The sequence below is a fragment of the Tupaia chinensis genome, unplaced genomic scaffold (assembly GCF_000334495.1).
Source record: "Tupaia chinensis unplaced genomic scaffold, TupChi_1.0 Scaffold000093_1, whole genome shotgun sequence".
In the NCBI taxonomy this organism is placed as follows: Eukaryota; Metazoa; Chordata; class Mammalia; order Scandentia; family Tupaiidae; genus Tupaia; species Tupaia belangeri.
Window position 1 is genome coordinate 9324764 of NW_006159555.1, and position 25760 is coordinate 9350523.

Sequence of the window (25760 nt, forward strand, 5' to 3'; positions counted from 1 at the left end):
GTTTAGTTGTGGGATAAAGTGATGACGCGACAAATGCGAACGTATAGGAGACCAGAGTTTCTGATAAAGGAAAAGAATGTATGTACTGAGAGCCAGAGAAATAAGTATATGTGTTTTAGCAGATGTGAAGTCCAGACACAAAATTGTTGGCTCGCCTCTGGCACCTTGAAATTCCTCTTCCCATAACCTAAAGGTTGTGAAGATAGCTACATCTTAGCTATGTTAGGGACTGGTGACATGAACTAGAACTGTGGTCTCAGTCTGTTCCTCCATCTACCAACACGGAAGGAAAAGGAGTAGGTCAAGGCCAGCCAGGTGGCGGTGGTTTAGGCAGCTGGTTCCCACACGGCCGATTGTCCTGGACCTGGTGGCTTGGAAAATACATGGGCACGTGTTAGGGCATGCGTGTCCAAAATCAGAAGAGAATGGAGAAGGGATTGCAAGGTGGCCATTCCCACAGGGGTCAACATCTAGCAAGATTACATGGAGATATTTCATTCTTTGTCCCAGCAATCACAAGTAGGGCTCTATCCCAAAGACACCGTGGTTAAAGATAAGAAAAAGTGCGTAACTATTCATCACAGCATGACTTTTAATAGCCACACGCTGGAAATTACCCCATAATTCCTTAATAGAGACAGATTGAATAAATTATGGCACAGCAAAGCAATGGAGTATTAATGCAGTTACAAGTAATAAGAAATAGCTTTGTGTACAGTTGTGGCATAATCTTCAGAATATATTAGTAAGTGAAAAAACAATGTGGAAAGGAGTGTATAAATAGTATACAACCTTTGATCATGAAGAATGGGTGGTGGTAATACTAAATGTACATACATATTTGCTTAAATTTTTAAAATAATGGATATAAAAATTATTTTATGTAAAAAAAATCTTAGGTATATGGAGAGGAAAGGAGTAGGATAGAGGAGACTTCTGAATATATCTTATTTCATAAATTTGACCTTAAAACTGAGTAAAATATTTCACATCATTATAAAACAAGATTAAATTTACAAAATATAGTCCCTAAAAATCAAAAGTATAATGTATACATCTAACTGATCTATTCAGTGGCATAATGTCAAAGACACACTTAATTCCAAATAACTTTAAACCATCAATCAAATAAAAATACAATTTGCAATTCTTTTGGACTCAAAAGTCAGAAGAATTGCAAATAAAGTTCCATCTTAAACTGTTTTAAGTAACCATATTGTTGGTAGTGGTGGTGGTATTGTTAATTTGACTAAAAATAAATGTTTGTTACTTTTGTAAAGAACTGATATTTTTGGTTTGGGAGTAAGGAGATATGTGTATGAGGGAACATCAAAGTTTGCCAAAAGTGGAATTAAAGCATGAGGTTATTTTGGTGCAAAATGTTTTGAAATCTGTGCATAGTTTTTTCATAGTACACATTTATCATGAACTTTTAAAAGATCTCTCATACAAATAGTATGAGATTAAGCAAAAACTCTGTGTTCTGAATTTTGAATAGGAAGAATCAGTGTGAATTTATGATGTATTTTATATTTATAAATATATATAATTTTTCTTAGCTCTGACCATTGACTATTGCCCAAAGTAAATGGCCAGCCCAGTAACCAAAAGCATTGCTAATTCCTACACTATAGTTTCTATAACAAAAGTTTTCATTGCAAGGAACCAGACTCTTTGAAGCAGCCATTCTTAAATGTTTTGTTCCCAAGACCTCTTTAAAATTTTAAAAATTGTTGAGGGCCCAAAGAGGTTTTGTTTATGTGAGCAATGTGTATTGATGTTTACTGAATTCAAATTAAAGCATTTTAAGATAATGTACTCATTAACAAAAAATGTTTAACATAAAAAATGTTACATTTTTGTAAATGTCTTTAATATTTTTCTTAATGAACAATGGCATAATTCTTACAACTGCTTCTGTATTCAGTCATAATAACACATATCATGTAGCCTATGGAAAACTCCATGTATATTTGAGGAAAATTAAAGATAAAAAAGGAAAACTAGTGAAAGGTTCCTGCCGATAACCAGCCGATCCTCCTTGTCCAGGGAGTGCTACGGCGACCCCAATCAACCACAAAAGTCGGTTCTTGATGCAAAGTACAAGAGGCTTTATTGCTAGCGTGCTAGGACTCCACTCTCCGTCATGCAAGACACGGTAGCGAGTGAAGCCCCAAACAAAGGGGCATTCAGGTTATATAGACATCGGTGGGGTGAGGGGAGGAAAGAATGAGGAAGTAAGATAAGGGACCTGACTTCTTGCATGGAGCTGAGCTGTCCTGCAAGGAGCTGAGCAAGTCCTTGGGGTTTGTATAACTCAGGGTTTTTATCATAAAGGCGGCATCAGCTTAGTACAGAAGAGAAAAGGCAAAAGTTAAATGTTATCTTTACAGAGCTTAAACAGGCACAGTTGGATTTTATTCTTACACTAGTACCTTAGTTTTTCATTAAAATGATCTTGACCTCACAACCCCATAAAAGGATCAGAGGGACTCCGAAGGCCATACTTTGAGAACTATTGTTGTAGAGAAGAAACTAAAGTGGTTAATTCCAGGTCTAGGTTAAGAAATGTAAAGAAAGACTAGGATATCTTGTCATATTGGAAGAAAGAAAAGTTTTTAAAGACCAGTAGAGCTGTAGCAAAAGGATTTAGGAGCCATCCAGAATGAGCGCCCAACAACCGGAGGTGGAATATTTTAAGCTTCAGTAATAAGTATAATGACTTTAGTGGATTGAAAAAATGTTAAATATGTTGGGACCAGCAGTTAGCATAATGGCTATGTCGCTGGACTCCCACGTAGTTGACCATGGTTCGAGTTCCAGACCCAGTGGCTTAAACTCACGTCGGGCGTGTGTGTGTGTGTGCCCAAGATCCCAAGAGGAGAACGGAGGAGAAAGGATTGCGGCGTGGCCATCCCCTCTGGGGGGTGGTTTCTCGCTTTCTGTCTCTCTGTCTCTCTCTGTCTATCTGGCAAGTGCACATGCCCTATAGCAAAAAAACCTCTCCAAAAAAAGAAAAAAGAAAGTTAAATGTGTTCACATGCATGAATTCAAAGTGTTTTGTTTTTGTTTTTGTTTTTGTTTTTAGATTTTTCCCATAGGGCACACGTACTTCCTGGAAAGAGAGAAGCAGAGTGTTGGAAAGTGAAAAATAAATCAGGGGGATGGCCATGAGGCAATCTTTTCTCCTCCATTCAGGATTTGGAGTATGCATGCACATGTGCCTTGCATGTTTTTCAAGCTGCTGGGTCTGGTATTCAAACTGTTGCAGTCAACCATGTAGTATCCAACACCTTAACCACCAGCCACCTGCTGGCCCTCAAAGTGATTTTTAAACAAGTCACTTGTTACCTGTGTGTGTTGCTTCAGAACAAAATCTTTATTTTGAAATCTGGTAAGAAAAATAAACAATTGTCTGTGCTCTATATGAATTGCATCTTACAGTATCAGAATAGTTGATGAGGTAAAATTTCTTCAGAGAAGAAAAAAAATTAAAATTAAAAAAAAAGGAAGGCATGCCACTATAGAACTGTCACTATTTTGATCCTCATTTATCTATCTGTAGCTGCAGACATCTCAAGAAGAGAGCAACTTCGCCCCCTGGTGGATAGCTGCCTCAACTGCCTATCAAGTAGCACTGTCAAAAAAAATTAAACAGTCTGATCCAGTTTCTAGATCTAACAACTCAGTTAAGGGGGGGGGGGGGGGGGGGGAAAAACACAGTTAAGGGGGGGGGGGGGAGGAGAGCAGAAGAAATCCGTATACAACACCAAAGTGGTACACTTAAATAAATTCCATACACAACACCAAAGTGGTACACTTAAATAAATTCAAGTTGTTAAAACTGAAGATTAATTGCTCAGTTTCTTTCTTTTCTTTTCTTTTTTTTTTTTGCACTCTCCAGAAAGACAAAAAGAGACAGATAGAAAGCAAGATATCACCCCCCACAAAGGGAGGATGACCACACCGTAACCCATTCTCCGTTCTCCGTTCTCCTCTTGGGATCTTGGGTACACAAGCACCCAGCATGAGTTTAAGCTGCTGCGTCTGGGACTTGAACTGCAGTCGATGTGAGTGTTCAGTGATGTAACCATTACTCCATCTGCTGGTTCCAATTGTTTAGTTTCTTAAGCAAACATTTATTGACCGGGTAAAAGGAAACGAGAGGAGATCGATTAAGAGAGACAAAAGAGGTTTGAACAGTATCTTGCTATTATGATATTAAGGAATTGCTGTTAATTTTTTTGTATATGATAATATTGTGGCTATTTGTGTTAAATAGAAGGTCTGGTCTTTCTGAAATACTTTCTGAAATAATATAGTTGAAAGGATATGACACCTGCAGTTTACTTCTAAATAACTGGAGTGGGAGGAAGGATGTGTGGAGTAAATAAGATAAATAATGAGTTGGCAACTGTTGAAGCTGTCTGAAAGGTAAATGGGGGCTCATTATCTTCTCATACACTATTTTGTAAATTTTTCCAAATACGTTTTTAAAAATCTATGCTTTGAAGTAGTAAGTAAACTGTGTATTTAAACTGTTCTTTTTTTTTTTTTTTTTTTTTTTGGAGAGGTTTTCACTATAGGGCGTGTGTACTCACCAGACAGACAGAGAGAGACATAGAGACAGAAAGCGAGAAATCACCCCCCAGAGGGGATGGTCACGCCGCAATCCCTTCTCCTCCATTCTCCTCTCAGGATCTTGGACATGCATGCACACGCGCCTAGCGTGAGTTTTAAGCCACCGGGTCCAGGACATGAACCGTGGTCGACTACTTGGGAGTCCAGTGACATAACCATTACGCTAACTGCTAGTTCCCTATTTAAACTGTTCTTAATCCCCATTTGGCCTTTGAAAAGCTACTTTTCGAAACAAAATTTTGTAATTTACTTTGGCTAGACCCCCTCAACTCTGTTATGAGGAGGTCTGAACAATTAAATCCTCGAGTTAGTCCCTGAATGCCTAACCATTCCAGGAAGGATTATATTTAGGACTCCTGTGAAGCATTTGATAACACCAATAAATATTTCCTTTGTAAGTGGAGTTAAATACAGCTAGTAATTTCTTGAATTTGGGAACTTTCTACACTCTCTTCACTTCCCTCAACTCCCCCCCCCAACACCACCACCACCACCACCACCACATTCGAAAAGGAAATCAATGACATCAAAGTTGTTTAGATAAATATATATTCTTATACCACTGGGTACTACCTGCCATATTTCTCCCCCTTCTCATTTACCTTTGGATTTGAAACTTGTGAGGCTGAGTTGAATAAAAATAAAGCAGTGAGAGAGCAAGTTATCTAAGCACAACTGGAAAATGTGAACTCACAAATTAAGATGGTTTGGAGCACCTGGGTAACTACTGGACTGTCCCACAAGAGGGCACTCTAGCTTGATGAAAAATTATATATACAATTAAATCAGCATCAGTAACTAAACTTAGACCTAAAGTATGGGCAGGGAGAAAAAATGGAGTCAGAAAATAAGAAGGTGTCTTCCGTCAGTAAACTTGTCCCTTCCACTTTGAAGTGTCTACGTGTCCAAGTATGTTTTTCAAAGCTCATGGGGGAGTTGGTTTGCTTCCTGGCAGAGTACACTATTTGAGGCAGACATGAAAATGAGGCCAGGGATTTCAGATCCAAAGTTTGATATGAGTGTAGGACAGACCAAATCTATAGCCAAGAGGTGGGATCCAGGACAACATTCCCTTTCCCTCTTTCTGTCAAAAATGGGAGAATTTTGGGACTGTCATTATTTTAAGCCCACCTAAGCCAAACAATTGAAAGAAGTTGATCTTTCTAGAAATTTCTGTAATTCCCTGTAAGATTCTTGTTCTTTAGCTTAAAAAAAAAAAATCTATCACCTTCCCATACAAGGTATCATTATCTGCAAGAGAGCAAAGAGGAAAATTTGCTTATGTTTATAGAAAAATCTACATGTGTAATAAGGGGCATTCTCCTCCAAATCCCTAATTGAAACTCTCTCTTTTTTTGTCACTGATTTGGAGATAAACAGAAACTATTATAATCAGCAATTTCATGGTGATGTTGGTTGCTTAAAGAGGTAGAAGGTCACACACTGTGTGCTACAGAGAAACTTTGAGCAGAAACCATAGTTAAATAACAGTTTCCATCTTTTTCATCTAGAGAGCATGGTTGGCATGACTACCACTCTTTTAATATTCTTTTGGGATTAGTAGAGCAGAATAACTTGTCTGACATCTCAAGCATTTAGTAACCTAAGACAATATTCATTTGCTGAAGTTTTTGCTTTTAGTTGGATCCCTGCATTTTCAGTGGCAAGGAATGTCAGATACTCTAGAAAGAGCAATTGATTAACTCTGTAGCATGCAAGTTCTCAAGTTCTCTACAAAAGTTTCCAAATGCTGGGAACCAGCAGTTAGCGTAATGGCTATGTCGCTGGACTCCCACGTAGTCGACCGCGGTTCGTGTCCCGGACCCGGTGGCTTAAAACTCACGCCGGGTGCGTGTGCGTGCGTGCCCAAGATCCCAAGAGGAGAATGGAGGAGAAGGGATTGCGGCGTGACCATCCCCCCTGGGGGGTGATTTCTCGCTTTCTGTCTCTATGTCTCTCTCTGTCTGTCTGGCGAGCGCACGCGCCCTACAGTGAAAATCTCTCAAAAAAAAAAAAAAAGTTTCCAAATGCTGTATTTACAACATCTTTTAAATTATAGTGTGAGTATATTTTAGATCACTTGGATAACCTAACACCCCAATTAGCATGTGTGTTAACAATTGGTTGGGAGCCAGGAGGAAGCCATGTGATGTTCTGGCATGGTATATAAATAAAGGCTTCAAAGACATTCAGCTGTAGGGAAGTGGTGAACAGAGCCATCTCATAGCTTCACAGGACACAGATTCCCATCTTTGTATATACTGACTATCAATAGTTCATTTAGTAAGTGAGCTAAATAAACAGGCAAAATGGAAGGGTTTTAATTATGCCTTTTTATTATTAGAATGTTTTGCTACTAGTATGGCCTCATAGCACCAATGGTTAAGCACTATGCAATGGGAGCTGACTCCCCCATGGTTTGAGTCTCAGGCAAGTGACCTGAAAAACATGGCAGGCATATGTGCATGCATACCCCAAATCCCGATATGATGGAGCAATAGAGGGAAAAGAGTTGTGTCATGACTATGCTCAATGCTTGCTTGTCTGTCTCCCTCTCTCTGGCAAATGCAGACACCTTCTGGAAATAAAATTTTTAAAAGAATGTTTTGTTACCATTGCATGCAGTTTAGATGGTGCTATATAGCAGATCACCCATCAAAAAGATAAACTAGTTCAAATTAGTGGCATTATTTAAAAGGAAAACTAAAGACAGTGCTCAACGACTCAAATCATGTTCCAGCATTTTCAAAATCAAGGCACTATACAATGAAACATAAAATTCCCAAATCCATCCTTCCATTATTCAACCTAATACTATTGTTTTTGTTTTATTAAAATATATTTGTTACTTGAATTTTATTGGTTTTATATTTTTGTTTTCATTTAATTTGTTTCAGTTTTATAAATGAAACAAGCTGTATACTAGGAGCTTATGTGTAATTTAATGTTTGTGAAGATTTAATTAACATATCATAAAAACACTGGAGGCATGTAAGAATTTGCTTTTCCTCCTGTAAAAAAGGATTATTACATTACTTAAGTTAAAAAAGTGTTATAATATCAAATGGGTTTATTTCTTTTCTTTTCTTGCTCTCTCTTTTCTTTTTAAGATATTTTTCCTATAGGATATGTGCTCTCACCAAAGACACAGAGGCAGAGAGAGAGAGAAAGTGAGGAATCACCCTCTGAGGGAATGACCATGCCACAATCTCTTCTCCTCCATTCTCCTCTCGGGATTTTGGGCACATGCACACCTGGCGTGAGTTTCAAGCCTTTGGGTCTGTGTCTCAAACTGCAGGCGGCCACATGAGAATCCAGAGCCTTAACCATTATGCCACCTGCTGACCCTCAGGTTTATTTATTTTCTATACAGTTATTAATGACCAACAGGGAATAAACTAAGAAAAAATAGGACATAGAGTCATGATTACAGCTGCACTGCCTTTCGGGGACTAAAGTGACAACTAACTTTGTAAAATCTAGTATTCTTTTCCCTTTCTAAAAACATTTTATTGATATTATTTTTAATTGACAAATAAGAATCATATGTTCTTATGGGGTATAATATGATGTTTTGAATACTATGCAGAATGATTAAATTAAGATAATTAACATATCTAGCATCTCACTTTCTTTTTGAAAGAGATTTTTGCTATCGGCTGTGTGTGCTTTCCAGAGAAACAGGGACACACAGAGAGAGAAATCACCCCCCAAGGGGGATGGCCACACTGCAATCCCTTCTCTTCCATTCTCCTCAGGATTTTGGGCATGTATGCATGCACATTGGGCCGGCATTAGTTTTAAGCCACTGGGCCCGGGATTTAAACTGCAATCAACCACATGGAAGTCCAGCGCCTTAACCAATATGCCACCTGCTGGCCCCACATCTCACCTGTTTTGTGTGTGATGAGACATTTGAAATTTACTCACTTACTAGTTTTCTTTTTAAAAAAAATTATTTAATTTTATTTATTGCTATTTGTTTTTAAATTCGCTCTAGGGCACGTGCACTCACCAGAGAGAGACAGAGTGAGAGAGTGAAAGTGAGAAAGCAAGCTGCCAGGTCTAGGACTTAAACCTCTGTTTGCCATTTGGGAGCCAAGTGCTTTAACCACTATGCCATTTGCTGGCCCCAGCAGTTTTCAAGTGTACAATATATTGTTTTCTAAAATTTATTTTTAATTAATTAATTATTTATTTGATTTTATTTATAACTATTTTTTTAATTTGCTATAGGGTGCACACGCTTACAGGAGAGAGAGAGAAAGAGAGAGGAGAGAGAGAGAATGAGCCATCAAGTCAGAATTCAAATTGTGGTTGGTCATGTGAGTTCAGTGCCCCAACCACCATGCCACATACTGACCCATATTTGTTGTAGTTTTCAAGCCACAGGGTTCAGGACTCAAACTGCAGTCAGCCACGTGGGAAGCTAGTGCCTTCCCCACCATCTGCTGGCCCCATCATTTACCTTCGATCCTCATATACTTGCTTTGAAGGATGCATGGGTTTCTGTAATGATATGAATAATGAGAACATGGAAAGGTTTCTTTATTCTTTTATCTGTACTTTATACATTTCCTTAGCATGATGATGTGATGCTGTGGTCATAATCCTGCAATGTTATTGTTTTTCCCACTTTGTTGCTCATGTATACACAGACACACACACAAACATATATGAATAGATCCTATGAACATCACCACAATCACTAGTATCACTATATTTGCCTGATAAATTTGTCTAGACTGGACCAATTAAAATGGAGAGTTGCCACAAACCAGATAAAATCTTTTAATACTTATTAAATAAACTTTGCTCAGTTCATTAAATATTACTTGAACTTTGTATCCTCAAGAAAGGAACATTTCACTCATTGATTATACAAGTATTTATTTTGTGAAAACATGTACAGACATTTTGTAGATAAACCTTCATTACAGTACCTTTATGGCCTTAGAACTTCCTAGCTTATAAAGTACTCACATGTATATATCTTCTTTAAGGCAGATAACAACCTTTTAAGCTTCTGTTTTTGCTGACTCTAAGCTGTTTAGAGAAACTGAGGTTACAATAAGTGATCTATTCACTTCTTCGCAAGCTACTAATGACCAAATTAAGCATGCTTACTACCTGGTCCTTAAAAAAGAGGGAAAAAAGCCTGTTTATTTGTTTTAATGGATCAAAAATGAAAAGAAACTACCTCCCCAGACATTTTCTACTGGTCCTGGATATGATCAGGTATAAATGCAAGATCAGTAACTTCTCTTGATTGGAAGGAAGGTGGAAGTCACAAGGTCACATTGGGTTTCAAAGTATCACATAACTAGTGGGATGAACCCCCACAGCTCCTGCCATGACTGGGCTCAGCACAACTGCTCTTATCTATCAAATGGAATGTAACTCCTTGCTGGTTCACCCCCAAGCCTACCACATCAAAAGCTGTGATTACTTTTACTTTTTATTGGCCTATTGACACATGCATGCTATTCAGAAGAGTAAGAAATTAATTATGATGGTCTCTATTCAATTTATCTTGTTCAGGGAGAAAAGATTTTATTATCAAAACCTAAAACATTACCATTTTCATTTTGTGCATTCCTCCCAAGATCTCATACCAACAAATCTTGGTGATTTGTGCTTGCTTATAGCAGAAATCATTTATCCATCCATCCATTTATTTGTGAAACACTTCACTTAGTGTTTTGTGTATGCCAGACACTGACCCATGTAGAGAATAAATCTGTGAATAACACTCAGAGGGGGTTTTCATCAATAAAGGAAGACAGATATGTAGACAAATAAGTAATAGCAATCATGAATATGTGAATGAGGCCTCCAGTTTGTTTTTTTTTTCCTTAGGGGAAAATAAATCTTTCTACTTTTCATTCATTCATATCCATCATGCATTTATCATACATTATTCTTGAACACTTACCAGATGATGGGGCTTTTTCTCAGTGTTCAGATGTAGAATTAAATGAGATGTATTCCCTGCACTTAAGTAATACACAATTTAGTGTGGGATGGGAGCCAGATAAGTAATGAAATACTTGCAATAAATAAAAGCTAGCACAGGTAAGTATCTAGTACTGGATTGCAAAAGAGAGGGAATGATCAACTACTTGCATGAGATTTCACAACAGAGAGAGCAACAGAACTGGTTCTAGAAGGAGACACTGTCATCAGGCAGATGAAGAGAAAGGATACTCAAGGAGAAAGCACAAACAAGTAATTTTCATTCTCATTGAACACTTAGATTTTTAAAAAATAATTCTTTAATTTTATTTATTTGTTTATTTATTTGGAGAGGGTTTTGCTATAGGGCACATGTGCTTGCCAGAAAGACAGAGAGAGAGAGAGAGAAAGTGAGAAATCACCCCCAAGGGGTGATGGCCAGACCACAGTCCCTTCTCCTCCATTCTCTTCTTGGGATCTTGGGCACGCCCGCACATGCGCCCAGCATGAGTTTAAACCACCAGGTCCAGGATTCGAACCACGGTCGACTACATGGGAGTCCGGCGACATAGCCATTACGCTAACTGCTGGTCCCCCATTTATTTATTTTTAATATGACTGGAGAGAGACACAGAGAGAGGGGGAAGGTGAGAAAGCAAGCTACCAGGTCTGGGACTCGAGTCATGGCTGGCCATGTGGGAGTGTCCAGTGCCTTAACCACCATGCCACCTGCTGGTCCCAGAATGTTTAGATTTAAGATCGAGATGTTCATTCTACCTTGAAATACTCCTGCTATAGTAGTGCCACTGGGGAAAATGGTATGGCAGCTACCAGACCAAATGACTGTGAAACTTCTGCTTGTCTATTCATTTGATTGACCTGGCACCTCTGGCTTATAGCTTCAAATCCAAACCCCAGTGACAGTTTTCAAGGCCTTTAGTAACATATATTTACTTTGTCTATACTGTTTAATTTCATCTTCTTCTATCACCTCAGTCTGACATTATAATACCAATCACCTTTTTATTCCTCAACAATCTCCTTATTCATTCCACCCTCTTTGCCTTCTGCCATGAGTCATGCTTCCTTCTTTCCTCTCTACCAATAGACAGTTTTACTTAAGCCCTGTCTTTCTTCAAACTTTGACATCTGTGACCCAATAATCTCTCTTTCTTTATTTATTAAAGAATTACCTATTTAAATTTTATTTATTATTATATTTTTTTAATTCACCAGGGAAAGACAGAGAGAGAGAGAGAGGGAAAGTGAGAAGGCAAATGGCCAAGTCTGGCTGAATTGCAGGGGGTCATGCTGGAGTCCAGCTTCTTAACTGCCCTGCTACCTGCTGGCCCAGTATCTGTTTCTTTCGCCCATCTAAAAGCTTCCTCATGTGTTAGACATGTGCCAAATATTACTTCCACAAATGGCTCAAATAGAAAAAGTTTACTAAATCCCACTCTGCATAACCTGAATATAACCAGAACACCTATCATGTGGAATCAGGTACATAACATATCTTGGAGGACATCTTGGAATAGAGTTAATTAGGAAGTTTAGTTAGCATGGAAGAGGATATGCTAACAATAGTAAATGTCTGGTGGCTCAGGCTGACAAGGCCCAGTTCCCACATCCCCATGTCGTAAACACTACAAGTTGCACTCGCTGCACTGCTAACGCTGTGGGAAGCACCTCCATCCAACCATCATTCTATCCACAGCCTGCCTTTCTGATTCTACTAGCTCAAACTCTGCAAGAAATTGCTTAGTGGTTCTACTTAGTGGTTCTACTTTTTTTGGATGTTTTCATTATTTGTCAACCATGTGCAGAGAAGAGTTAGAGTGCTCACGGAAGTCTCTAAAGGAAATCGTTGCCTTGTATATCACCCTCTTTCTTTTCTTCCAGTTTAATCTCTCCTGTATTAATCAGGGCAATCAGTAAACAACCTCCTGTGTCTAGTAAACAACCTCCCATGTCTCATTGGCTTAAAATGATACAAATGTATTTCATGTCCATATTTCAGTTCATTTCAAGTTGTGGGGATTAGGGTAGAGGGATAGCCTCTACTCAGATATTAAAGGACTCAGACTAGTAAGAGGCTCCCTTGGTCTGCCTGGGTAAAGGTTTGCACCTGGTGAGGCTGGGGTGGTGGTGGTGGTGGAAAAAAGATAGAACATGCAAGATGATGAAGGATATTTTAGGAGTCAGGATGATAAGGATGTATAACTCTTCAATCACCTTTTTTTTTTGCCAGAACTCAATCACCTTAGGGCCCCATCTAACTGCAGGGGATGCTGGTAGATGTAATTTAGTTATGAAGAGAATGAAATTAATGTGCTGAATGAATCTTTCATTTAATTTGACTAGGCGGAGATTTATTTATACCCTTTGTTAGAGAGCTGTTCTCTCCAACCACTCCATGGACACACCTAACAAAATGTCAGGTGTCCGATGAGTCATGAACGATATAGTTACATCTGGAACAAACATCCAGATCCTATATCATATATATCTTGTATAAATCTCAGATGGCCTCACATATACATTTCTTAATTCTTCAATGAGATTTTATGATTGAGGGGGTGGCAGTGTGAAAAGGCTAGAAAGAGTTGTTTTCCATAAAAAGGGAAAAAATATACAACTTAGAATCTTTAGAAGCTTAATTTCATATATATATTCACAGAATATATTACCAAATTAATCAGCACACAAATGTAAGTGAAAAGAGATTTATTTCCAAGAAGGCTATTTATATCAGAGATGATTCCTTTGGGTTTAGAGAGATTAAAAGTATATATATATTTTTGAAAAGTTAAAAATAGTTTACTAAAAGATATGTGTTTTCATATAGAGTAATAGCAAACAATCTAGTCTAAAAATGTAAGCAGATGTAAATTACTTTAAAATTAAATACACACACACACATCGATAGATAGGTAGATGAAGCCACTGCCTTGGATAATTTATACTGTATATGATATTTTATGAAGGACATTCTTAAAGCAGGAAGATTGAATGTGACATGTAATAACTTGGTTCCTACATCTAAGGGTGAAAGTGGGAGTAAAGACTTGAATGTGAGGTTCTAGATGGTGTCCTCATGGTTGCCCAGGAAGGGAGTCCACTAGATGGCCCTGTTTCAGAACAGTTTCAAGTTAGAGATGAGGCACTTTCTGATGAACTGCAATTCTCAGACCTTTCCAAGTATTTAGGGCATTTCGTTATCAATTGTAGCTGGTTTTCTTAAAATACCATTGATGTGGCAAATTTTATCTTTTAGTATAACATGGAAAATGTTTTGGTAAAAGAATTTAGCTAAAAGTTTTCTTAACTGAGTATTTTTTTTCAGAACAAATCATTTAAAATGAACAACCTGCACTAAAATGACAGCCTGTCCCCCAAAGTGCAGAATCAGCAGTGACGTTGCAAGAGTTCAGAAAGCAGCCCAAGCTGTACATTTCCCCTGCTCCAAGTGGATTTTAAAACCAACGCAGATTGTACTCTCCCCCTTTTTCAGCTCTATTTTGAGACACAATTTCACAATTTCTAAGGTTATTCTGCTATGCTATAAGGATTTTGACAATGCCAAGTAAGTCCAAACCACCCAATTAAATATTCTCTGAAATGAAAATAAGATAATTATAATAAACAGCTGCAGACCAGTATTTAGTAGCTGGATCCTGGTCATTGCATTATAAAGTATCTCCAGAATTGCTGATGGGGTAGAACAGAGGACACTACTGTCTCTTTTTCCCATCTGTGCAGCATTAACACCAGCATCCTTTTTATCAGGGTTGGCTCTCAAAATGAAAAGAGTTTTTTTAATTAAAGATAAAGGAAGTCAAGGAAATTGATAGGGATCCCTGACTCTAGCCTTTTTTCCCTTCCTAAACCTCTATCCTGCTCAAAGGAAATCAATGGCGGGATCTCCTACCACTTTTGTTCTTATCATCCCTCCAGAAAATTTGATAACAGCAGTGTAGGTTTATTCCCAGAAACAAAAGAAGTCAACACCAGAGCTTCCCATCCCTTAGGATTGTTCTTATATTTAAAGGAGCCTCCATGCTCCACATTACTTAATTGTTATAAAACACATCCATAATTGTAAATGAGAAATCAGAGTACTACATTCAGGCTAAAACACTTACAATGGTTCTGAGGTCATCTGAGTTATCTTGGTTGTTGTATTGAAAACACCTTCCATCCCAGTTCTTTCAAACTTATGACACCATGTATTTTCTTTTCTTTCTTTTTTTTTTTTTTAAGAATCATTTTAAATTTAACTTCATTTATTTTAACTTGACCAGAGAGGAGCAGAGCAAGAGTGAGAGGAAGAGAGAATGTGAAAGTAAGCTGCCTAGTCCAGGACTTGAACTGCAGTCAGCCATTTCGGAATCCAGTGCCCTTAATCACCAAGCCACCTGCTGGCCCCAACACCATGTATTTTCTTATCCACTAAAAATATAGACAAAATCTTTTCACTTTCATATGTGTTTTTGTCTGTGTGTGGAAGACAGAACAAGAAGTGCAGAGTCCGGGGATTAAATCTGGCTAAGCCACTGTGTATGTAATTTTACTTCTGGCCATGATGAAGTGCTAGGGACTGGATTTATTTTTCTGCATTAAATAATTAGAAAACCAGATAAAATGTATGAGTACAATTTTGAAGATGTTGGCCAATAGGTAATGTGGAACTGTGATACCTGAAAGAAGGGAAATAATTGAGGAAGGCCCCACCGTTGCCCCAGTTTTCTGCTAGAAGTTTCTATGTTACAGCCCAGGAGGAGCACAGCCATCTCACTAAATTGAGATAGAGACTGGAGCTGGAGGTCCAATCAGCTAGAATTTCCCTCTGAGAAGAAGGAGCTATGTAGAAAGAGAGTCTGAAATCTTCCACTGAGTAATTATCTTGTTATATGTGAGAGAAAACTAGCTGAGGCCAGGAAAGAAGTTTGAGAAATCAGTACACCAAACAATACCAGACCTGCAAGACCAGACCCTGCAGAGGGTGCTTATCTGTCTCTCACTCTCCTATGCTCAAATGCTTTATTATGAATAAAGAAAAATTTTAAAAATATTTTGAACCAATACTAAAAATAAAAATAAAACACATCAATATTTTGGGGGAGAGGACCAGCCAGTGATATGGTAGTTACGGTAGCAGGATCCCACATGACTGACTGCAGACTTGACTTGCAGATCCAACAACTTGAAAAATATACCAGGTGCATGTGTGTAAATACTTAAAATCTCAAAAGGAGAAATAGAGGAGAAGAAACCGTGGCATGATTATTCCTCATGGGAGGTGCTTCCTTACTTTTCTTCTCCGGAGAGCATACATGCCCTCTAGAAAAATAAAATAAAATAAAATAAAATAAAATAATTGTGGGAAATAATTAAAGCACAAAAGGCAAGTTCCAGCATTAAATAATAATATTCAAGAGGGAATGCCTCCTATCAATGAGTTAAATTTTCACTTTATAAAACTAACAAGAGTGTGTAATTACCAGATGTGGTGTGTGTGGAGGAGTGGGGCCTGGAGAAGGACATTTGGAGGAGGGATACAGAGACAGAGCATTGACAGGATGATGGGATGGGGAGGTAGTGGTGTTATCTGTTGAAGATATTTTGATCAACTAGATTGGAAAGAAATGTTCACATATTGAAATGTCAGATCCAGGTGGCTTCACTGGCAAATTCTGTCAAACATTTAAGGAAGAAATAATACCTTCTATCCTAGTTTTTTTTTTTTTTTTTTTTTTTTAGAGGTTTTTGCTATAGAGCATGTGTGCTCACCAGAAAAACAGAGAGAGACAGAGAGAAAGTGAGAAATCACCCCCGAGGGGGGATGGCCCCCAGGGGGATGCCACAATCCCTTCTCCTCCATTCTCCTCTTGGGATCTTGGGGCACGCACGCACTTGCTTAAACTTGCGTGAGTTTAAGCCACTGGGTCCAGGACTCAAACCACAGTTGACTATTTGGGAGTCCAGCAACATAGCCATTATACCAACTGCTGGTTCCCCTTCTATCTTAGTTTACTCCTTTCCTCTTTTCCCTACCTTCTGGTCTTACTAAACCCTCCTGGACACTGGGTCTTATCCACTTATTTCCCTACTGGATATACAGCTATCCTCACTTACCTATGATTTTACTTTCTGTACTTTCAGTTCTATAGTTTTTTTCTTTGAAAAAATAGGAGGGAACATTTTCCAAATCATTCTATGAATGAAGCAGTACTCTGGCACCAAAACTGGACAAAGACTTAAGGAAACATAATTAAGGCCACCATTCCACATAACATAAATACAAAAATGAAAGCAGTATGATTACGAAGGGTTTATTCCAGGAAGGTAAGTTTGATTTAACACCCAAAAATCAATCATCATATTAACAGAATAAAGAGAAAAACTATATGATAACTTAAATAGATAGAAAAGAAACATCTGGTAAGATTTAACACCCATTCATGATTAAAAGAAAACAAAGCTCTCAGCATTGTAGAAAAAGAAGGGAACTCTCAAAACTTAATGAAGAGCATCTATGAAAAACCTACAACTAGCATTATATTTAATAGAGAAAGACTTAATACTTTCCCCTAAATTGGGACTAGGCAAGTAAGATCGCCCATGCTACTTTTATTTAATATTGTACTAAAAGCCCTAGGCATTACCATACGGTTACAAAAGGAAATAAAACGTGTACAGGTTTGAAAGGAAGAACTAAAGCTATCTTTATTTGTAGACCAATAAAGCTTCTAGAAATAATAAATGAATTTAGCAAGATTGCAAAATACAAAGTCAATACACAAGACTCCCTTATATTTGTATATACTAAAATAAATAATTAGACGTCAAAATAAAAAATACCATTTATAATAAAATCTAAATATTAAACACTTAGAGATACGTAGACACATGCATTTTTTTTCCTTAAGGTTTTTGCCATATAGTGTATGCACTCACTGGAGACAAACAGAGAAAGACAGAGAGGAAAAGTGAGAAATCCTCTCCCAGGGGGGATGACCATGCCACAGTTGCTTCTCCTCCATTTTCCTCCTGGGATTTTGGGCACATACACACACACACACACACACACCCCTAGCATGATTTTCAAGCCTCCAGGTCTGGGACTCAAACTGTATTTGGCCATGTGGGAGTCCAGAACCTTAATAACCACACCACTTGTTAGCTCCACTTAAGGATATATTTAATGAAATATAATTAATTATAAGCTATATGCTGAGAAACTATGAAATTCTTCTGAGAGAAATTAAAGATCTATATAAATACAAAGATATAACATGTTTACAGATCAGAAAACTAAATATTGTTCAGATGGCAATTCTCTGCAAATTGATCTATAGAGTCAACATAATCTCAATCAAAATGTCAGAAGAATTTAAAATTACTGTTATTTGCTAGTGGGTGCATGCACTCACTGAAGGAGACAGAGAGAAGGATGTAAGAAAGCACCCGCTATGGAGGATGGTCATGCCACATTTTCTTCACCTCCATCTCTCTTTTTGGGATTTTAGGCACACGAGTACACATGTCTGGCGTATCTCCCAAGCCACTGGGCCCTGGACTCAAACTGTCAGTTGGCCATGTGGGGTCCAGTTTCCCTAACAACCATGCCACTGGCTGGTCTGACAGCAGGTTTTTAATAGCTACTACAACTTTTATAATTTAGTATTAAGAAAACAAAAAATCTGATTTGAGGGAACCAGCAGTTAGCGTAATGGCTATGTCGCTGGACTCCCACGTAGTCGACCGCGGTTCACGTCCCGGACCCAGTGGCTTAAAACTCGCGCCGGGCGCATGTGCGTGCGTGCCCAAGATCCCGAGAGGAGAATGGAGGAGAAGGGATTGCGGCGTGACCATACCCCCTGGGGGGTGATTTCTCACTTTCTGTCTCTATGTCTCTCTCTCTGTCTGTCTGGCGAGCGCACGCGCCCTGTAGTAAAAACCTCTCAAAAAAAAAAAAAAAATCTGATTTGAAAAATGAGCAAAAAGGCCAGCAGGTGGTGCAGAGGTTAAGGCAGCTGGATCCCACATAGCCAACTTCGTGGTTTGAGGCCCAGGCCTGGTAGCCTGAGAAACATACCAGGTAAGTGGGCATGAGTGCCCAAAATCCCAAGAGAAGAATGGAAAAGAAGGGACTGCAATGTGGCCATCCCACCCCTTCTCTCTCTGTCTCTCTCCAGTGAGTGTACATGCCTGATAGCAAAAAATAGAATAAAATAAAATGAAAGGGAAAAAAATCGAGTAGACACAATGGAGAATTATAAATGACAAATAAGCACAGAAAAGATGCACATCATTAAGCATTAAGGAAATGCAAATATATATGTGTGTGTGTGTATATAAATATGTATATATATATATATATATATATACATATAATATGTGAAATACAATTTAAAAAGAATGATAATAACTGTCAAGAACTATGGAGTATGAGCTAAAAGTTTTTGCTATGTAAAGTAAATGTGGAAAAATGTAAAAATAAATAAATGAATAAATGAAAGAAAAAATAAAAATAAATTTAAAAAAGAATGATAATAGCAACCATTGACAAGGATGTAAAGCAATCATAGTTCTCAGAGATTGCTAATGGGAATGCAATGTAGTATAGCCACTTTGGAAAATAACTAGTTTTTTAAAAGTCAATTGCACATTTATCATATGAACTAGCAATCCCACTCTTAAATTTACTGGAAAATGAGAACACATATCTATACAAAACTTAAACTCAAATATTTATAGCAGGCTTATTCATAATAGTTAAACCTTGAAAATAACCCTAATGAATCAGGTCATAAGTGGATAAACAAATGATGATTCACCCATATAAAGATGGAATACTACTCAGTACTTAAAAGGAACAGCCAACCAACATAAACAATGACATAGATGACTCTCAAAAGCATTACCTAAATGACAGAAGCCAGACACAAAGACTACTTACTGCATAACTTCATTTATATTACATTATAGAAAAGGCAGAGCTATAGGAGTAGAAAGCAAACCAGTGAATGCCTGGTGAGAAGAGAAATGACTGCAAAAGGGCATGTAGGTCTTTTTTGGAGTGATTAAAACGTTCTATATTATGAGTGTGTCAATAATTGCATGATGGTATATGCTCTTCAGTGCTCAATAAGTCATACACTTTAAATTGCTGGACTTATTGTATATAAATTATACCTCAATACAGAGTTTTTTGTTTGTTTTTGTTTTTGCTTTTACTGTATAGGGAGGTCAAATGCCCACAATATCCATAGGGACGGTGACAAAATACATATGTATTCTTTGGATTTCCAATGCTGAGTTCTCTAGAAAATTAGTCTTTCATCTGACAGGCATAGGAAACACCTGTTAGGGGAAGGATAGAGCAAACCGAATAACCAATTTACAGAGGGTAACCAGGTATGTGACCTACTTCGGACCTGTGGAATTGGGAGGGGGAGGGAGAAGAGAAACGTGAATTTGGCACATGATGCTAAGATGAGCATTTCCCAGTCAGGTCTACAAAGCAAGTTAATTTGTGACTCCCATTTAATTAACACACACCCCTGGAGCACCTACCATGAGTCAGATGGATCAGTCCTTAGGCAAAATGCAAACATAAGACAAGGCATGTGCTCTTAAGAGCAAAAAGAGTATCACAATACAACGTTATCAGAGCAAACTGCTACTGAAACATAGAGAGGAATCTATTTATTTAAAAAATATTTATTAAATACAAATTATATTCTCTTTTCTTTCTTCTTCTTCTTTTATTTTTCTATGTGGTGCATGTTCTCACTGGAGAGAGATAGAGAGAAAGGGAGAAAGAGAGAGAGAGAAAGAGAGAGAACATACTCCCAAGGGGAATGACCACATTGCAATACTTTCTCCTCCATTATCTTCTTGGGATTTGGGGCATGCACATGTATCCCAGTAGTTTTGTTGCTGTTGTTTGTTTGTCTGAAGAGAGATTTTTGCTATAGACATGCTGGCCAGAGAGACAGAGAGACAGAAAGCAAGAAATCATGCCCAAGGGGGGATGGCCAAGCCACAATCCTTTTTCCTCCATTTTCTTCTTGGGATTCTGGGTATGACACACACACACACCTGGCATGAGTTTCAAGACTTCATATCCAGGACTCTAACCGCAGTTAGCTGTGTGAGAGTCCAACGACGTAACCTTACACCATCTGCTGGTCCCTCTTGATGTGTTTTATAAGCCACTGGATTCAGGACTCAAACCACATTAATTGGCCATGTGGGATTCAGCTGCCTTACCCACCACATAAACTGACTGGCCTGGTTCTAGTTATATTCTAAACATTCTATTGGGTTCTTTGGCCTTATTAGTGGACAAAACAGCCACAAAACTTTCTCTCTTAAAGACAGTCATTAGTTAAAGAATCACATTGTACTCATCAGGATTCTTGGATATAAAGATGAAACTGATTTTAGTTAAGTTAGGCAGAAAAGTAACTTACTGAAAGAGTATCAGATTGCTCACAGAGTTAAGAAATGTGTGAGAACTAGGCTAAGGAAGGAAACAAGGAAGACTACACATGGCCAAGACTGCTACAGGAACTACTGCCTGGCCCTGATGGCAACACAACCATCATTGCCACTAAGGGAGACAGGGGGATTAACTAAGCTTCTAGAAGAAAATGGTAGAGGGAGGCCAGCAGGTGGCATGGTGGTTGTGGCACTGGACTCTCACATAGCTAACTGCAGTTCAAGTCCCAGACCTGCAGCTTGCTTTCTCACTCCCCACCCCTTCTAATGACAACAGCAAGTTAAATAACAATAATAAATAAATAATTCTTTTTAAAAAATGTAGCAAATACAAAATAGAAGAAGAAACTTCTTTGGGGAAATTGAGTTATACAGCTAGATGTCTAGGGAAAGGGAAAAGTGGTTCTCTTGAGAATATTGAGCCATCTAGGCTGGCGACCCTGAGCCAGTGATGAGCAAAACTAAAGTACATCATTTCTGGCATTGATGAGAAATGGAAGCAGGGTGGAAGAGCAGTGTTGAATTAAGACACTAGAAAATATATGGTCCCAGTACAGTCCTCTTCACTTTCACTTCTACTTTTTGCTGCTGCAGAAAGAATGATTGAGAACTCTACTGAGAGATTTCCTATCAACCCAGATCTTAAGAGCTCCAAAATAAAGTTTGGCATATTGCAAATATGTGTCATAATCAGGCTCTGGAAATCTACACAGAAGCTCAATGTGTCCCCTGCATTCTCATATTCCTGCATCGATCACACTGCTAAGCATTACTGTACCAACTTGGAGGCAGAATTCAGCACCTCTTAGAGTCCTGCTTCCCGTGACCAAAGGCAATCACGCAAAAGGCATTCATGCGTAATGTCGATTTCACTGAGGTTGTGTGTGTCCTGGAAGAGAGGGAGCAAGCATGAAGGGTAGCTATATCACACAACCTGAAAAACGTAAGGTGGGGGATGGCTGGCCTTTGGGAAAACTAGAGCTGAGGGTAGTGAATATGTCTGAGTCAGAACTCAGAACTTGGCCAGAAGTGGGGCCGGTGCATGGCAGATGCTGTTCTTAAGATAGGTACTGGTTTTGGATTAGGACTTGTTTTCTCACTTACCGTCTTTAAAAGAAGAATCTAGCTGTTACCTGTTTCCTGCATGAGACTGGGGATGGGCTACTCCAACTGTCAGCGTGATTTTCAGGCTCTGGGTCTTCTACATGGAAAATACGTCAAAGAGCAGGACAGTGGCTCACAACAAAGAATATCCCAGTAGGAGGAGAGAGTGTTCCTCCGGAACACTGAACTGCCCTGTAGTGAGCCGACAGGAACATTTTAATTTCCATCACACTGCTTAAGTATTTGAAACCAAGTATATTTTTGTTTTGTATATTCTCTCCAGAATTTGCAAGGAGATGGTCTTAAAGGAAATAAACAAAAATGGGGGGAAAAAGAAAAAACATAAAGTAAAAATTCACATCTGGTTTGTGTCTTCCTGGCTGTGTCCTCTGTGGGGAATTTCTCTCCCTAAATCCTCCCAGACTCCACTCTTACTTCTCTCTCCTAGATTCTTGACCCCCAGACTCTGACTCCAATTTTCACTTTTTCTTTGCTTATGCAAGCAATTTATTACCTTCTCCAAACTCATGTGCTCACAGGAGAGAGACAGAGGCGGGTGGGGAGAAGTTGAGAAACCTCCCCCACAAGGGGTATGGTGACACTGTAATCCCTTCTCCATTTCTTCCTCCTCTTGGGGTTTGAGGCATGCATGCACATGCACCCAGCATGCTTTTCAAGCCACTGGTCTGGGACTTGAACCACAAAGTTTGTCAAATGGAATCTAGCTATCTTAACCATCATGCCATCAGCTGCCCCAATCCTTTTATTCCATGCCAATAACTCTTAGATGTGACTAGATAGTTCTGGATTTTTAAACTTCTTTGTTGATCTAGCCTATATGGTTCCAACTGGTTTCTTTAGCTTTGCAATTTGTCTCTCACCTCTTTCTGTTGTTTTGGCATTTTTTTTTTCTATGAGCTCTTATTCTATTGATACATTTTCATTGAGTTTTCTTTTGGCATAAGGCAATCTGGAGAAACTCTCTTAAAGTTTCAAGGTTTTTGTTTTCTTCTAGAATAATTTCTTTGTGTCTAGTTTTCTTTCTCCCTCTCTCTCCTTCTTCACCCTTCCACTGTGGTACATTTACCAGATTAGAGCATAATATTCATGAAGGAACTGCAAAAATTTCATAGAAAAATGGAATTAAAGAATGAGTTTACTTGGTTCCAAAATACTGAAATCTATATGTTGTTTTTTCATAACACACATTTTCAATGAAATGTTTGAAAACCCCTTGTATTTTCATTTTGCTCAAGCTGAACTTAGTGTGTTCTGTGAAACTCTTCAGTTCCTCTGATCTATTGTTTTTCTTGACCCTCTTCTCTGGAAACTATTTATCACCTTTGTGGACAACAATTTAGGGGCTGGATGTTACTTTTTATTTACTTTTCTGCAACGTGAGGACCTGAGTGTGGGGAGAACTCTTCCTAGAGCTACCTGCCATCTTTGCTGGGATCCTGGTTGCGTCCTCTCATCCGAGTCCCAACCAATGTCCTTTTCTAGGTAGGACCAGTCTTCACAGCAAGGAGTATTTGTTATCCTTGGGCTAACCTAGGCAATGACCTTGGAGAATGCCTGTCAACCCCTCTTGTCTCAGGCAGGACCCACAGTGGTACAGAGAGTGGTCCTATGCAAGGTAGTTTCTCTACCTATTCATCCTTCAGTCTACTTCTCTTCACATGAAAGTGAGTTCAGGAAAAGTACCAGAATTTTGCTGTCACAGCTTTCTTATATCCTTTTTCTGGAAAATAGGTGTGATAAACAAAGAGTCACTTTTCAAACTTTATTACATGCAGTTTTAGCCTTTTTCGATCTTGACTGCTGATATGGACTTTTTGCCTTTTAAAAACATAGTAGTTTTGTTCATTTTATTAGGTACTAGGAGTGAAATGCTCTGTGTTCTGACCCCTTTAGCCCAAACATTCAGAACAATTTGTAAGGAGCACTACTGGTGAGTCCAAGCATGTGGTTTATGGTCCACACTTAGAAAAAAAGTCAAAGCCTGAAATTCAGTGTCAGGATAGAAAAATAAAAGTAAGGATGGGGTGGAAATGGAAAGTTTTATTTCATATTGACTTTGAGATGGTGCCTCATTTTATATTTACTTAAATCCCATACTTATGCTTCCAAAAACTTTATAAAGAGGATCAAGATGCTCTGATATTGGGAACCAGTAGTTAGCGTAATGGCTATGTCGCTGGACTCCCACGTAGTTGAACTGTCCCGGACCCGGTGGCTTAAAACTCACGCCGGGCGCGTGTGCGTGCGTGCCCAAGATCCCGAGAGGAGAATGGAGGAGAAGGGATTGCGGCGTGACCATCCCCCCTGGGGGGAGATTTCTCGCTTTCTGTCTCTATGTCTCTCTCTGTCTGTCTGGCGAGCGCACGCGCCCTACAGTGAAAATCTCTCCAAAAAAAAAAAAAAGATGCTCTGATATTTTTGCCTTTCTTAATGTTAAAAAGCACTAGAGGTGAATAGTTAGTTGCAGGTTAAAAACCTCATATACAAGGGTACTTCAAAAAGTTCATAGAACATGGAATTAAAGTATAAGGTAATAGGACCAGCAGATGGTGGAGCGGTTATGTTGTTGGACTTCCACATGGCCAAAGACTGTTTGGGTTTCCATGCTAGGTGTGTGTGTATGCGTGCCCAAGATCTCAGGAGGAGAATGGAGGAGTAGGGATTGCAGTGTAGGTATCCCCCAGGGAGTGATTTCTCACTTTCCTTCTCACTGTGTGTGTGTCTCTCTGGCAAGCTCACATGTCTTAAGGCACAATGCTCTAAAAAAAAGTGTAAGTTTATTTGGTACAAAATTAATTTTGAAATATGTGCATAGTGTTTTAAAAATAATTATTTATTTTATTTATTATCATTACTATTTTTTAATTTGCTATAGGACATGTGTTCTCACCAGAGAGAGAGACAGAAAGAGAGAGGGAAGGAAAGTGAGAAAGCAAGCTGCCAGGTCCGGGACTTGCACTGCAGTCAACCATGTGGGAGTCCAGCACCTTAACCACCACATCATCTGCTCACCCCATAATCCATGCATAATTTTTAATAATATGCATTTCTATGAACTTTTTGAAGACTCCTTTTTACTAAACAGACTTTAAAACAAAACAAAGAAACAAACATCCCCTTAATCACACAAGATATCAGAGAGACCTTAAAGTGTGCCCCAAATACACAATATTCTTCCCCCAAGAGATCTTCTAAAAGCAGCTGAGCTGAACATCTCTCTGTACCATACTTTGCATTTATTTATCTTACAAAGTGAAACCAATTCTTTCATTACTTTGAGAGATTAATTCTGTATGCTGACTTCAACAAGACTGGATGTTTTCCATTTGTGCTCAGCCTCATTTTAAGCAACACCCTGGGAGATGGAGTCAGTGCTGTGTACAGGGATTTAGCTGCACAGTTCACATCGAGATCAGCAGAAGGTGGGATAAATCCCTAGGTGCCGTTTTAATTTGTTGCCAGGAAAGGGAAAAAAAAAAAAAAAAAAAAAAAAACTTCTCAGAGTCCATCAGGTATAGCTTCTCCTA

The 25760-nt window shown here is 38.6% G+C and overlaps 1 pseudogene; it reads left to right on the top strand.

Moving 5' to 3' along the window:
• Positions 1 to 21: 21 nt before the first annotated feature.
• On the top strand, positions 22 to 22369 carry LOC102468537 (MICOS complex subunit MIC10 pseudogene; annotated as a pseudogene).
• The last annotated feature ends 3391 nt before the right edge of the window (positions 22370 to 25760 follow it).